The 9,966-nt window shown below is 46.0% G+C and overlaps 1 protein-coding gene across 1 annotated transcript in view; it reads right to left on the bottom strand.

The window, feature by feature from the left end:
- LOC102181743 (monocarboxylate transporter 1) overlaps nucleotides 1–2,532 on the bottom strand; it is a 38,843-nt gene extending 36,311 nt beyond the window's left edge. The window contains exon 1 of the mRNA XM_018046576.1: nucleotides 2,377–2,532. The gene's annotated coding sequence lies outside the window, so the exon portion shown is untranslated. The remainder of the gene's footprint in view (nucleotides 1–2,376) is intronic.

Consider the following 9,966-nt stretch of genomic DNA (forward strand, 5'->3'; position numbering starts at 1 on the left):
ATTATAGGTTAAACTTAAGGGTCTTTAAATGTTGACAGTGTAAGTCCTAGACTATTCTATCAGTAAAACAAAAAAAAATCACTTTATAATACACTTACAGTAATTTCAACAATCTATTTCACTTCCCTTTAAAAAAAAAAAGACATTAAATTGCTAATCTACTCCCCTTCCGGGCTGTTTTCTATATGAAAAATATCAGCATAGTGCAATCACAACAGAGTGAGGTCAAGGGGTGCATTCTTAATTGGCATCCCAAATCTGAGTCATCAGCCTCTAGAGGGGTTACTGGCAACTGGCATGACACCGGCCAGGGAATTACTGAAGACAAGGTTTGGGGCTAATTTAAATAACGTAACTGATGTTACTGGATCCACAAGAAGAGAGAATTCCATGGGTCATGGTAATTAGCTGAAAAATTGCTCAAGACACACTGTTCCATTTAACTATGCTTACGGGAATTTCAAAGACAGCTACTACCTTAGAAACTCACAATAGTGGAGAGAAAGTAAAATAATACAAAATTAAAGATTCACATAAAAGGGAATTCCCTGGTGGTTCAGTGGTTAAGTATCCACCTTTCAACTCAGGAGACCCAGTTCTATCCCGGCTCTGAGAACTAAGAACCCACATAGGGGAGGAAGTTGCAGCCGCGGGGAACTATGCCAAGTAGCCACAATTACTGAGCCTGCTCCAAGCAGAAAGATACAGCCTTAGGCAACTAAGACCCAAGGCAGTCAAATAGATAATTTAAAGAAAAATCCCTAAAGATTCTCACGTGGTGGTTTAGTCCCTTAGTCCTGTCCGACTCTTTGCGACCCCATGGACTGTAGCCCGCCAGGCTCCTCTGTCCATGGGATTTCTTCAGGAAGGAATATTGGAGTGGGTAGCCTTTTCCTCCTCCATGGGAATCTTCCCCATCCAGGTAGTAAACCCGGGTCTCCTGCACTGCAAACGGATTCTTTATCGACTGAGACACTAAGATTCGCATAATATAGTATAAAAGAAAAAAAAAAAAACGGAGACCAGGGGCGGTAGGATTTGAGGGGAAAATGGAATTTCTATGGGGCAAAATCACAGATAATCAAGAATGGGATAGAATTCAGTCAGGATGAGTCAAAGTGAAAGTGAAGTCGCTCAGTCCTGTCCAACTTTTTAGGACCCGGTGGACTGTAGCCCACCAGGCTCCTCCGTCCATGGGATTCTTCAGGCAAGAATACTGGAGTGGGTTGCCATTTTCTTCTCCAGGGGATCTTCCCGACCCAAGGATTGAATCTAGGTCTCTCGCATTGCAGGCAGACGCTTTACCCTCTGAGCCACCAGGGAAGCCAGGATGAGTCAAAGGAAGGTTTAAAAGGTTAAAGAGGTTTTAAAAGAAGGTCTAAGAGAGTTTGAAATTTAAACTCTTGAAATTAAAAGACGCTTGCTCCTTGGAAGAAAAGCTATGACAAACCTAGACAGCATATTAAAAAGCAGAAGCATTATTTTGCCAACAAAGGTCCCTCTAGTCAAAGCTGTGGTTTTCCCAGTAGTCATGTATGGATGTGAGAGTTGGGCTACAAAGAAGGCTGAGTGTTGAAAAGAACTGATGCTTAACTGTGGTGTTGGAGGTGACTCTTGAGAGTCCCTTGGATAGCAAGGAGATCAAACCAGTCCATCCTAAAGGAAATCAGTCCTGAATATTCATTGGAAAGACTGATGAAGAAGCTGAAACTCCAATACTTTGGCCGCCTGATGCGAAGAACTGATTAGAAATGACCCTGAAGCTAGGAAATATTGAAGGCGGGAGGAGAAGGGGACGACGGAGACGAGATGATTGGATGGCATCACCGACTCCACAGACATGAATTTGAGAAAGCTCCGGAGTTGGTGACGGACAGGGGAGCCTGGCGTGCTGCAGTCCACGGGGTCGCAGAGTCGGACACGACTGAGCAACTGAACTGAACTAGAAGAGTTTAAGGATTAGAACGTTACAAGTGGCAGGGCACGCCACGCCAGAAAAAAAAAAAGAACTCCTGCCCCCCACCCCTAGCTGAGGCACAACCCCACTCAGAGATTCTGCAGGCAAGAGATTAACCAACCCTAGGTCACTCTACTCTTCCTGCCGGAAAGCATCCCCACGGGGGATGAAACGATTTCCCCCAGATCACCACCCCAGATCACTCGTCTCCCCGGGCCGGTAGCCGGGACACCAGCCTCTCGGTGATTCACAGACGCTGCCGCCATCTAAGCCCCTGCCGGACCGCCCCCATCCCCGTCCCCCGAGACCAAGCTCTCCGTTCCCCAAGGCTCCCTGCCCCACCCCCGGCCCAAGCCGCCAGGGCTCCCGGCTTGCAGCCAGCCGGCTCCCGGCTTGCAGCCAGCCATCACCCAACTAACCGAGGTCCGCGGCTCCAGGAGCCGCGTGTGCGCGAGCGTGGGCGGGACGGACCCGGATGGCGCTGGGCAGAGCTCACCACACCACGCGCGCCGCACGCAGCCGGAGCTCGCCGGAGTTCCGCACGTACGGGTGCGCCGCGGTGGACCCGGTGGGCGCCGCCGCCTTATACCCCGCCGCCGGGGCCGGAGCTAGCGCGCAGTGGGCGGAGCCGGCCCTCCCGGCCGCCCCCCCAACAGGCGCTAACTGCACTGTGGCGCCCTCCCCGCCGCGGCGTCGGCTGCGGCCCCTCCAGGTGTTCCTCCGCCTCCTCCAGGTCCCATCTGCACACTTGCGTGCCGCCAGTGTCGGCCTCTCCCTGAGTCTCTGGAGGAGAAAAGGGGAAAGCCGGCAAAGACGGATGGGGCGTGCCCCCAGGGCCCAGATTCAGGTTTGGGGGGCGATGGTGCGGGGAGGAGCGGGGGACTGATGGAAGTGGGGGACCCGGCGGAGTGTGAATGGACGCGGGTGCACCTTGGACCCCGGAAGAGGCCGAGGGCCAGAGGTGAGGAGGTGGGCTGTGACCTGGCCACTGGTTTTCGCTGACCTCAGGGAAGTCACTCAAAACCCTCAGGGCCTGTTTCTGCTCTTTAAAATGGCAACAGTAATACTGGTGACCTCATTTATATTTTAACGGCCTTTGAGGGATGGTAGGTACATGGACTGGACGGAGAAGGCGATGGCACCCCACTCCAGTACCCTTGCCTGGCAAATCCCATGGATGGAGGAGCCTGGTAAGCTACAGTCCATGGGGTCACTAAGAATCAGACACGACTGAGCAACTTCACTTTCACTTTTCACTTTCATGCACTGGAGAAGGAAATGGCCAGCCACTCCAGTGTTCTTGCCTGGAGAATCCCAGGGACGGGAGAGCCTGGTGGGCTGCCATCTATGGGGTCGCACAGAGTCGGACACGACTGAAGTGACTTAGCAGCAGCAGCGGCAGCAGGTACATGGAAGTCGGGAAAGAAGAGCAAGTCAGAGGGTGGCAAGATTGGTCCAGAAGGGTAGGGGTGTGTGTGAGTGTGTGTGTTAGAAACATGGAGTAATGCAGAGGCCAAATTTCTGTGGACGCAGTGTTTAGGACATGATGTAATTATGGCTGGCAGTTTGGGGGTGGGGTTGATTATATTACTAAGCACTTCACATGAACCTTCATGACCCTGTGAAGTAGGTTCTGTTGACTGTTGACAGATATAGAATCGGAGGCTAGAGAGAAGTTGAGTAACTTTACAAAAGTCACTGACCTAGTAGTGGCCAACCTTTGAAATCAGACTTCAGAAGCTGATTTTCTCATAAGGGCCTTGGTTCTTAAGCAGGTCCAGATACCAAAGTGTATTTGTTAAAAGTTATATAATTTTTATTTAAGAAATACCAAAAAAGTATGTCGAAGGCCCTTGTCGTCAAAGAATTGAGAAATTCTTTGTGACTACTGAGATACAAATCAGCCTACATTTGCTGAGCATTTGTTCATGCCAGGACCTGTCCTTCCGCTCCTCTCTCTGTCTCTCTCACACACACGATTAATTCCTACAACAACTTTTGAGAGGAGACCTTATAGTTTGTTCTGCAAATGAATAATCTGAGATTGAGACGTGGGGTTTGTGGGGTCAGGCTTTGTGCCCTCCCCTCACCCACTTTGCCTCTGTTTCACAGCAAAGTTTTCAGTAAGAATTCAATGCTAGTAGAAGACACTGCAGAATCTATGGTCAAGTACAGCTTATGAGCAGTAATTGTTTTTTATGTTCCTAAATGCAGAGAGAAGGAAGGCACTTCATGTCACTGGAATGGCCAGGACTTAGATCAGCAAAGCTTCAGAGTTGTTAGAATCGTGGCAGCATTCCGGGTAGGTGGTAGACAGTTGAATTAGGAAGACAGTGGGAAGCTCTGGCTCAGTGTTGAATTTATAAGGGTCTGAACTACGGAATGGGAGTGTGAAGAGGTAGATAACAGGTCCCAGGAAACTTCTCGAAGGCTTGTGAAGCAACAGTATGGTGAGTTCAGAATACAGACTCAGGAGGCAGACTACCTAGTTTTCAACAAAGTACCTTAAGGTTGCTAGGAGAATAAAATTAGGGTTGTGAAGCACTTGGAACAGAGGCTAGCATACAGCACGTGCTCAATAAGTATTTTAAAAACACGAATAAATAGGAAATTAAGGAAATAATTTCATTTCAACAGCATCCAAAAGAATCAAACACCTGGTGTTAGTCTCTCAGTCATGTCCAACTCTTTGCAACCCCATAGGCTGTAGCCTGCCAGACTTCTCTCTCCATGGAATTCTCCAGGCAAGAGTACTGGAGTGGGTTGCTATTCTTTTCTCCAGGGGATCTTCTCAACCCAGGGATCGAACCCTGGCCTCCTGCATTGCAGGCAGATTCTTTACCATCAGAATCCTCAGGGACGCCCCAAAACACCTAGGGAGTTGCCTAAACTCTTTGCAACCTCTTTAGTTAAAACACTTAGGGATAGATTTAACTGAGGAGGTTGTAAAGAGTTTAGGCAACTCTACTGTTGGAAGAAACACTGCCCTATCTCAGATGCCATCTGCAAGGTTGGGAGTCTCCAGGGCCACCCTGACTTCAGACCATCTGGCCACAAATTCAAGTATTCTCATAACCTTGCTTAGACTCAATAATTTGCTACAAAGATTGACAGAACACACTGAAAGCTATTATATACACAGTCACATTGATTACAGAAAAAAGATACCTTGAATTGAGGCAAAGGAAGAGTAGTGGTAGGGCAGCATCTGGGAGGGGTCCAAACTGGAAGTTCTGGTTGTCCTCTCCAGGTGGGGTCCTGAGTGGAGTTGTCTCCTCTCATCTGTGATGTGTGAAGTGCTCTAAGAATATTGTCAGTCAGGAATGCTAACTGGTGTCCAGTGCTTGATGAGGCTTCTTTACTTGGGGAGAATTATTGTCCATGTGATTGAACTAAAATCTCTATCCACCTGCTTCCCTGAAGTTTGGGCTGTTACCTTGTGACACACAGTCCTAACTTCCAGGTCACATTGCTGGGTTTTCTAACACTGTCAGCTGTACCCTGAGTCATTTCATTAGCCTGGACTATGAAGGGGCCCACCCTGAGACACCTTATTAGCATAAAACTATTAAAGTTGGTCTGAGGGACTCCACTATGAATTATACTCCTGTCTCTTGGGAAATTGCAAGGGTGTGGAGGTCATCTCCCTGGAGCTGGGACAGAGGCCAGACCTCCGTTTAGATGAGGCCAGATTCCTTACTACACAAAAGTGAAAGACTTGCACACTAAAAACTATAAAATATTGCTGAAAGATACTAAAGAATACCTAAATAAGTGGAAAGACGTCCGTGTTCATGTATTAGAGACAATATTGTTCAGATGGCAATACTACCCAGCTAGTGGTACAGATTCAATGCAGTTATGATTAAAATCCCAATAGCCCTTTTTGCAAAAGTGGAAAATACATATGGAATTGCACAGGACCCTGAATACTTAAAATATTTAAGAAGAACAAAGTTAGCGGACTCACATTTCCTTATTATAAAATGTATTACAAAGCTACAGAGATCAAAACATTTTTGTGGTATTGGCATAAGGAAAGATATATACACAAGAGAATAGAAGTCCAGAAATAAACTTATCAATCTATGGCAAATTGATTTTTTTCTGACCATTCAATAGAACAAGAAAAGTCTCTTCAACAAGTGGTTCTGGGACAGCTGAATATCTATATGCAAAAGAATGAAGTTACAACCCTATCTTATGCCATATACAAAAATTAAAAATAGATTAACCGATAACCTAAATATAAGAACTTAATTATAAAACTCTTAGAAGAAAAATATGTGTGGTAAGTCTTAATGACCTTGCATTTGGCAATCAATTCTTAGATATAAAACCACACGAAGAGGAAAGAAGAAAAAGATGAATTGGGTTTGATCGAAATTAGAAGTTTTTGTGCATCAAAGGGCATTATCAAGAAAGTGACAAGACAACCTGTAGATGGGAGAAAATATTTGCAAATTAGGGTCTCAGTTCAGTTCAGTCGCTCAGTCGTGTCCGACTCTTTGCGACCCCATAAATCGCAGCATGCCCGACCTCCCTGTCCATCACCATCTCCCGGAGTTCACTCAGACTCACGTCCATCGAGTCAGTGATGCCATCCAGCCATCTCATCCTCGGTCGTCCCCTTCTCCTCCTGCCCCCAATCCCTCCCAGCGTCCGAGTCTTTTCCAATGAGACAACTCTTCTCATGAGGTGGCCAAAGTACTGGAGTTTCAGCTTTAGCATCATTCCTTCCAAAGAAATCCCAGGGTTGATCTCCTTCAGAATGGACTGGTTGGATCTCCTTGCAGTCCAAGGGACTCTCAAGAGTCTTCTCCAACACCACAGTTCAAAAGCATCAGTTCTTCAGCACTTCAGCCTTCTTGACAGTCCAACTCTCACATCCATACATGACCACAGGAAAAACCATACCTTTGTTGGCAAAGTAATGTCTCTGCTTTTGAATATGCTATCTAGGTTGGTCATAACTTTTCTTCCAAGGAGTAAGCATCTTTTAATTTCATGGCTGCAATCACCATCTGCAGTGATTTTGGAGCCCCAAAAAATAAAGTCTGACAGTGTTTCCACTGTTTCCCCATCTATTTCCCATGAAGTGATGGGACCAGATGCCATGATCTTCGTTTTCTGAATGTTGAGCTTTAAGCCAACTTTTTCACTCTCCACTTTCACTTTCATCAAGAGGCTTTTTAGTTCCTCTTCACTTTCTGACATAAGGGTGGTGTCATCTGCATATCTGAGATTATTGATATTTCTCCCATCAATCTTGATTCCAGCTTGTGTTTCTTCCAGTCTAGTGTTTCTCATGATGTGCTCTGCATATAAGTTAAATAAGCAGGGTGACAATATACAGCCTTGACATACTCCTTTTCCTATTTGGAGCCAGTCTGTTGTTCCATGTCCAGTTCTAACTGTTGCTTCCTGACCCGCATACAGATTTTTCAAGAGGCAGGTCAGGTGGTCTGGTATTCCCATCTCTTTCACAATTTTCCACAGTTTATTGTGATCCACACAGTCAAAGCCTTTGGCATAGTCAATAAAGCAGAAATAGATGTTTTTCTGCAACTCTCTTGCTTTATCCATGATCCAGCAGATGTTGGCAATTTGATCTCTGGTTCCTCTGCCTTTTCTAAAACCAGCTTGAACATCAGGAAGTTCACGGTTCACATATTGCTGAAGCCTGGCTTGGAGAATTTTGAGCATTACTTTACTAGCATGTGAGATGAGTGCAGTTGTGCGGTAGTTTGAGCATTCTTTGGCATTGCCTTTCTTTGGAATTGGAATGAAAACTGACCTTTTCCAGTCCTGTGGCCACTGCTGAGTTTTCCAAATTTGCTGGTATATTGAGTGCAGCACTTTCACAGCATCATCTTTCAGGATTTGAAACAGCTCAATTGGAATTCCATCACCTCCACTAGCTTTGTTCATAGTGATGCTTTCTAAGGCCCACTTGACTTCACATTCCAAGATGTCTGGCTCTAGATGAGTGATCACATCATCATGACTATCTTGGTCGTGAAGATCTTTTTTGTATAGTTCTTATGTGTATTCTTGCCACCTCTTCTTAATATCTTCTGCTTCTGTTAGGTCCATACCATTTCTGTCCTTTATCGAGCCCATCTTTGCATGAAATGTTCCCTTGGTAGCTCTAATTTTTTTGAAGAGATCTCTAGTCTTTCCCATTCTGTTGTTTTCCTCTATTTGTTTGCATGGATCACTGAGGAAGGCTTTCTTATCTCTTCTTGCTATTCTCTGGAACTCTGCATTCAGATGCCTATATCTTTCCTTTTCTCCTTTGCTTTTTGCCTCTCTCCTCTTCACAGCTATTTGTAAGGGCTCTCCAGACAGCCATTTTCCTTTTTTGTATTTCTTTTCCATGGGGATGGTCTTGATCCCTGTCTCCTGCACAATGTCACGAACTTCATTCCATAGTTCATCAGGCACTCTATCTATCAGACAGATCTAGGCCCTTAAATCTATTTCTCACTTCCACTGTATAATCATAAGGGATTTGATTTAGGTCATACCTGAATGGTCTAGCGGTTTTCCCTACTTTCTTCATTTAAGTCTGAATTTGGCAATAAGGAGTTCATGATCTGAGCTGCAGTCAGCTCCTGGTCTTGTTTTTGTTGACTGTATAGAGCTTCTCCATTTTTGGCTGCAGAGAATATAATCAATCTGATTTCGGTGTTGACCATCTGGTGATGTCCATGCGTAGAGTCTTCTCTTGTGTTGTTGGAAGAGGGTGTTTGCTATGACCAGTGCATTTTCTTGGCAAAACTCTATTTTCTTTGCCCTGCTTCATTCCACATTCGAAGGCCACATTTTCCTGTTACTCCAGGTGTTTCTTGACTTCCTACTTTTGCATTCCAGTCCCCTATAATGAAAAGGACATCTCTTTTGGGTGTTAGTTCTAAAAGATCTTGTAGGTCTTCACACACCATTCAACTTCAGCTTCTTCAGCATTACTGGCTGGGGCATAGACTTGGATAACTGTGATATTGAATGGTTTGCCTTGGAGACGAACAGAGATCATTCTGTCGTTTTTGAGACTGCATCCAAGTACTGCATTTTGGACTCTTTTGTTGACCATGATGGCTACTCCATTTCTTCTGAGGGATTCCTGCCCACAGTAGTAGATATAATGGTCATCTGAGTTCAATTCACCCATTCCAGTCCATTTTAGTTCGCTGATTCCTAGAATGTCGACGTTCACCCTTGCCATCTCTTGTTTGACCACTTCCAATTTGCCTTGATTCATGGACCTAACATTCCAGGTTCCTATTCAGTATTGCTCTTTACAGCATCAGATCTTGCTTCTATCACCAGTCACATCCACAGCTGGGTATTGGTTTTGCTTTGGCTCCATCCCTTTGTTCTTTCTGTATTTATTTCTCCCCTGATCTCCAGTAGCATATTGGGCACCTAATGACCTGGGGAGTTCCTATTTTGGTATCCTATCATATTGCCTTTTCATACTGTTCATGGGGTTCTCAAGGCAAGAATACTGAAGTGGCTTGCCATTCCCTTCTCCAGTGGACCACATTCTGTCAGACCTCTCTACCATGACCCGCCCATCTTGTGTTGCCCCGCAGGCATGGCTTGGTTTCATTGAGTTAGACAAGGCTGAGGTCCTAGTGTGATTAGACTGACTAGTTTTCTGTGAGTATAGTTTCAGTGTGTCTGCCTTCTGATGCCCTCTTGCAACACCTACCATCTTACTTGGGTTTCTCTTACCTTGGGCATGGAGTATCTCTTCACGGCTGCTCCAGCAAAGCACAGCTGCTGCTCCTTACCTTGGATGAGGGGTATCTCCTTACCGCTGCCGTTCCTGACCTTCAACATGGGATAGCTCCTCTAGGCCCTCCTACGCCTGCACAGCCACCGCTCCTCATGTTGCTCCTCCTGGCTGCGGGCCCTGGCCTCGGGCATGGGTGGCTCCTTCCAGCTGCCGTCCCTAGCCTCGGGCTCAGGATGGCTCCTCAGGGTCACCGCCCCTGGCCTTG

The sequence above is a fragment of the Capra hircus genome, chromosome 3, assembly GCF_001704415.2.
Source record: "Capra hircus breed San Clemente chromosome 3, ASM170441v1, whole genome shotgun sequence".
Classification (NCBI taxonomy): domain Eukaryota; kingdom Metazoa; phylum Chordata; class Mammalia; order Artiodactyla; family Bovidae; genus Capra; species Capra hircus.